The sequence below is a fragment of the Onychomys torridus genome, chromosome 5 (genome assembly GCF_903995425.1).
Source record: "Onychomys torridus chromosome 5, mOncTor1.1, whole genome shotgun sequence".
In the NCBI taxonomy this organism is placed as follows: domain Eukaryota; kingdom Metazoa; phylum Chordata; class Mammalia; order Rodentia; family Cricetidae; genus Onychomys; species Onychomys torridus.
In genome coordinates this window covers 16,733,946-16,740,367 of record NC_050447.1, presented here as the reverse complement: position 1 = coordinate 16,740,367, position 6,422 = coordinate 16,733,946, and positions in this window count along the sequence as shown.

Sequence of the window (6,422 nt, the reverse complement as noted above, 5' to 3'; positions counted from 1 at the left end):
TTTAATCTGTGCTTTTAAAAATTGGTCCATACTGGAGCTGAAGAGATGGCTCAAAGTTAAGAGTTCACACTGGTCTCACAGAGGACCTGAGTACAATGCCCAATACGTATGACAGGAGGCTCAATATGGCCTGTGACTCCAGCTACAGAGAGACCCAATACCTATGACCTTTGAGTCACACACACACACACACACACACACACACACACACACACACACACACAAAATTAAAGAAAGAGCCGGGTGGTGGCACATGCCTTTAATCCCAGCACTTAGGAAGCAGAGCCAAGTGGATCTCTGTGAGTTTGAGGCCAGCCTGGGATACAGAGAGAGATCTGGAACAGGCACACACACAAAAAAAAAGGAATGTAAATGAAAGTTCTCCTGGCTCCGCCTGGCTCCTGTGGCCTCACAGCCGCTCAGACCCAAATGGACACACAGAGGCTTATATTAATTATGAACTGTATGGCATACTGGCTCAGGCTTCTCACTAGCTAGATCTTACATCTTAAATTAACCCATTTCTATAAATCTATACTTTGCCATGTGGCTTGTGGCTTACCAGTATCTTTACATCTTGCTTCTCATGGCAGAAGCTGGCAGTGTCTCCTCCGTTCTGCCTTTCTCCTTCTTCCTCTCTAATTAGAATGTCTGCCCAACCCTATTCTGCCTCACCATTGGCCAAACAGCTTTATTTATCAACCAATCAGAGCAATACATATTCACAGCATACAGAATGATATCACCCATCAAAGGTGAAAAAACATCTTTTAAAAATTTGGGCCAAAGGGTTGGGGATTTAGCTCAGTGTTAGAGCACTTGCCTAGCAAGCATAAGACTGTGGGTTTGATCCTCAGCTCTGAAAATTTAAAAAAAAAAAAAAACAACCTGGTGGTGGTGGCACACGCCTTTAATCCCAGCACTTGGGAGGCAGAGCCAGGTGGATCTCTGTGAGTTCGAGGCCAGCCTGGGCTACCAAGTGAGTTCCAGAAAGGTGCAAAGCTACTCAGGGAAACCCTGTCTTGGAAAAAAAAATAAATTAGGGCCATACATAATGCCTGGCCTATATTCTTTCTTTGCTGTCTTATAGGATTGTTTCCAGAACACAAAATGGTTTTTTAAAGTCTTTGCTCTCCAGCTGTACATGGTAAGAAGCCACAAGCTTTATTCAGCTTATGAGCCATAGCTTATGGTTTGTGTTCTAAAAGATGCTGCTTTCATTTGCTGTGTTCTTTATTATCAATTAGGATAATGCACTCTAGAAAGTTACAATTAACATGGAGATGTTTGTGTTTGGAAGGGATGAAAATCCCTTCTGTTAGTAGGAAAATGAACTTAGGGGTGCAAACTCATCACACTGTATGCATGTGCTGCACTTGTGTCTAAACTGGCGCTAGTAATCCGGCATTATAGTTTCTTTTAAACCAGCTTTTCCATCTTGCTGATTCCATCCCTAAATCAATTAATGAATGAGTAGTTGCATTTGTTCACTTTTTTACAGACAATAACTTGCTCCCTTTTCAAATTAATGTATTTGGGGTGTACATGTGAGTGTGAACATGCATTGCCATGAGGGAGAAAGCTAAGAGGCAATTTTTTGGAGTCAGTTCTTGACTTCCAACTAGCTGGACCTCTCCTGTTTCTTTTGCTACATGGCTTACCCCAGGCTGGCTGAACTGCACCCAGCTTTTTACCATGGGCTCCCGGGTACAGACAGAGGTTGGTAGGCTGGCCTGCTACAGTTTCTTCCCAATAATCTTGTTCTTTTGAGAAAATTGTGCTTGACGGTCTCCACAATAATGAGGAAGAGAGATACTGCTCAAGGAACTGAGAAAGACACTATAGCTGGTCAAAGGGGGGAAGGGCATGTTATGCATAAATGGAGAGAGGTAGATGTAGACACAGTGGCCTAATCACATGACCTTGGCATGCAGAGAGATGTTGGCTTGATGATGAGAGATTAGATCACCTCAGGATTGTGCATGTATGTGTGTGTTCGTATTCAGGAGGGAGTTTTTTTCAGAGGGAGTGATATCATACATGGACATAACATTGTCACAGTACAGAGAGCAGATCTGAGAGATCCGAGTTGGAGATGTATCTAACTACTAGGAGCCTACTGCAGCAGCCCAGGCAAGATATCATGGCACCTTGCTAAGGTTATGGAGTGTGTTGGGGTGGGGGGGATGGAAGTGAGTCATGTTCAGTGCTCTTTCTGGGAGTTTAATGAAGGGGAGGGCTGTCCAGGATGCTTGGTCATCACTTCCCTCTTCTGTTACAATTAATTCATTATGTGAAATGACCATCAAAAAGCCTTTGTAGTCAGCAGAAGTCCTCATGACCATTTATGTCTTCTCTGCATCTACCTGCACAAGCTTCCCCCTCAACAAGAGAAGGTGTGTGATTTAGCCTTCGCTGCTAGTGAGCTGAGGGTCCCAGAGTTTTTCAATTGCAGAAATAGTTATTTATCAGGAATTGAAATTTTAGATGGCTGGAGTTTGTCCTCACAGCGTACTTCTCTGTAGCAGTGAAATACATCCAGGACCCTCTTTACATAACCTTTAGTGATACTCAAACTTTAGCTATGTTAGCATCCCCATCAGCCTACAGTCTTGTCCTGTTGTCCTGGAAGCTTTCTTGACTCCTTCATTTGATACTGACACCTTCCAATCTGGTGATGCTGACTGCTTCCACTCTGGTGATGCTGACTGCCTCCACTCTGGTGATGCTGACTGCCTCCACTCTGGTGATGCTGACTGCCTCCACTCTGGTGATACTAACTGCCTCCACTCTGGGTGATACTGACTGACTCCACTCTGGTGATACTGTCTCCACTCTGGGAGCCATCTGACTGTAGCCCTGAGTATGTAGGATCTGTTTTAAGTACTGTTCAAACAGGCAGTGACATCAGATTTCACTGTGCATTCCATGCAAAATATTCTTGGGAAATTATGGAATGCCTCTAGTTAATAAAACATATTTAATGAATAAAGAGGTTAGAGTTTCATAAACCCAAGAAAGTGTAAACTGACTTCCACTATCAACAGTTTAAAATCAATTTGGAGGCATTTGGAAAGCATTTTAAAGAGCAACTAGACATCAATAAAATTTAATTAATTGGTTCTATGGATGTACATGTAAATTGGGTGTTAATTATGCTAGCAATGCTCTTCCATTAAAAATTAAGCTCATGATTAGTAACTGAGAAAAACAAGCCATCTTTCTATAAACAAATCTCATTCTGTTGTATCTGAAGCCAGGCTTTGGTAATTAAATCATAACTGCATTTCCTCAGATAAATCTGAGCTCTGATGGATGGATGGAGCATCATCTATGTGATCTCCACTGGGCTGTTCCATCAAAACAATTGATAACACTAGAGATGAGCTATGTGTGCCTGAGCTGCCCTTTAATACAGAACTATTGAATCATTGGAAATTCTTTCGTATCTAATTGACACCAAATAAAAGAATGATCAACCATCACAGGAGATGTAGTAAGAATTAGTGATCTTTTCAGAGCTGATGACATCTGAAGATGGAAGACCTGGGACAGGAGGTCACAAGCTGGGGAATCCAAGTCCTTTCTCCCCTTTTCCTATGCCTCTGCTCCCCACAAGATGAATTCCTGTGCTTGATGATTAAAACACAGTATCTTCTTTCTAGATGGACAGTAGCTAAGACATCATTCTTTCGTGTTTCCCCCAGCTGAAATTCCTGTGCTCCTTGGGAGCCAAATTCTAATCTAGACTCGAGCTAAAATCAACCTAATGGGCTTCTTAACTGACAGGGTTATGCTAGCCTTCAGAACTGGAAATGGAATAAATAGTTGCAGCACTTTACCCACACTGCGGCTTTTCCTTTTCCCAGTAGACTTTTCCAAGGGAAATTGAGTCCATATGCTTCTGATCCATCCTCTCAAAACCCATCAAGCCTATGTTTTACTAGAGCGTCCTGATGGAGCATTTTATCTATTTCAATGAGCCCTTTGATGTCTCTTTTCTTAGTCATGGAAAACTGGATTTTCAAAAAAGACAAAGATAAACTCTCTCACCCCCCACATCCAGAGAGAGAGAGAGAGAGAGAGAGAGAGAGAGAGAGAGAGAGAGAACGTCCATGACCAGAAAAGTCTGGAAAACCACAAAACCACTCAGGGTTTTCCTGACTAAATTATAACATCTTGGAAAGAAAAGGAAACATCAGAAGAACATTAGAAGCAGCTCCTTTTTAGAATTTGTTTGTTTGTTTGTTTGTTTTGAGACAGAATCTTACTGTGTATCTCTGGCTGGCCTGTAACTCACCATGTACATTAGGCTGGCCTGGAACTCACAAAGATCCACCTGCCCCTACCTCATGAGCACTACTATCAAAAGCATGCACCACTCCACCTGACCCTCAGATCATCATACTCCCAGCTGCCATTCTCCCTGCCATGATGATAATGGACTAAACCTCTAAAACTGTAAGCTACCTCAATTAAATGTTTTCCTTTATAAGCACTGCCATGGTCATGATATCTCTTCAGAGCAATAGAAGCCCTAACTAAGACAGTGTGTAACTTCATTCAAGATGTAACCTACCCTCTGACTCTTCCTCCTTCAAATTAGAACTTGACCTTGCCTCCATTGAAAAAACACAACTTTTATATGTGGCAGACACTGCTTGGAACTCACCAAGCTGTTTCTTGGTCCTCAGCACTCCTGGATGGATCCTTGACCTCTTTTGCCATCAAAGGTAGCCTGTGATGTAGTGAAATGCAGACAGACAGGAGTGGTCTAAGTCCCTGTGAGTGTATGGAACACAACCCTGCCCTACCTCCCTGCCTCTATGACACAGTGACATTCACAAGACATACAATTATGTATTAAACCATGCCTATTGGCAGGTAGAGTGCTATGTGGCATATGTTAGTCTTTCTCGATTCACACAGTATATGATAGTTCTCCAAAAATCTAGCTTAAAGCAAAAAAAATCAGACCTTATAGTCAGTGTCACCGTAATGTCACCAGTATAGACATTTGCTTATGGTCTTATTTTAAAGGTCCTTAACATCTTTCTAACTTAAGTGCCACATCCACTAAGACTCCATAATTTGAGTTGTCACTTTGGAGTAATGAATCTTAAAACACCTCAAAGGCATTGGCCTAATGAGCTTGGTCCCACACCTTGTTCTGAGGATTTTATGGGACCTTCACATTTCATAATTTGCTGACAATACTTTATACCCCATGAGGTGTATATGGGGAGGGGAGCTGCTGTCAACCCTTCGGTCTAAATGAATATATCATTTTATTTTCTGGAGAGGTGTGCTTGAAGATTTGGGGCTGTTAAGGGAACCAGGAGAGGCCATTAACAGGAAAAGAGGAGCTGAAAGCATGTACCACAAATGAGACCCTTCACATCACATCTCCATGAAGCCTCACCAACTGTTACCCACTTTTATCACTGAAGAAACTGAAGTTATGGGGTGGAGGAGAGCTCAACAAACATCTCATTCTATGCCATCCTGGTTTTTTAACTCATGGCTAACAAAAGCCTGCCTCTTTTTAACCACAAACTCCTAAGTAATAACAACCTCTGCTACTGGGGAATGGGAACAGGGCCTAGAGATGGGACAGGAAGAAGTGGTGAAAGGAACCGTGGTGGTTTGAACAGGAATGGCCACCAGACCCTCATAGATTTGATGCTTGGTCACCAGGGAGTGGCACTATCTGAAAGGATTAAAATATTAGGAGGTGTGGTCTTACTGGAGGAAGTGTGTCACTGAGGGTGGATTTTGAGGTTTCAGAAGCTCAAACCAGGCCCAGTGTCATTCTGTCTTCCTTTTAACTGTGGATCTGGAGGTAGAACTCTCAGCTACTTCTCCAGCACCATGCCTGCCTACATGCTGCCATGCTCACCACCATGAGAATGGACCAAACCTCTGAAACTGTAAGCAAGTCCCAATTAAATCTTTTCTTTCATAAGAGTTGCTGTACTCATGAAATCTCTTCACAGCAAGAGAACACTAAGACAACTGTTTGGGACCAGACGTTTTTCTTCCTTCCTCATGATGGCGGCCTGTGCCACATACAAAGGTGTATCTTCCCTTCAACTGTTGTATGAAACCAGAAATCCCTTTTGTAGCTCAGTGAGTCAGTGAGTCAGACCACCTGCTCCTCGTGGCCCTGGATGTCCTTGCCTTTCCCTGTGGCTCCCAGTTCACTCAGGGCAGACTTATGGCACATGGATAACAATTTGGCTTGAATTGCTCAGTCGCTGCTGACATTTCGTTAACCATCCTATGAATTTCTCCAGCCCAAAGTAGCAGCAACTTGTGCCCTTGAAAAGTGAACAGAAAACAACCATATTGATTTTCTACTATCAACAAGGAAAAGATATCTGCCTGTGCTGAGAATGTTCATAATGCATTTCAGCCCGCTC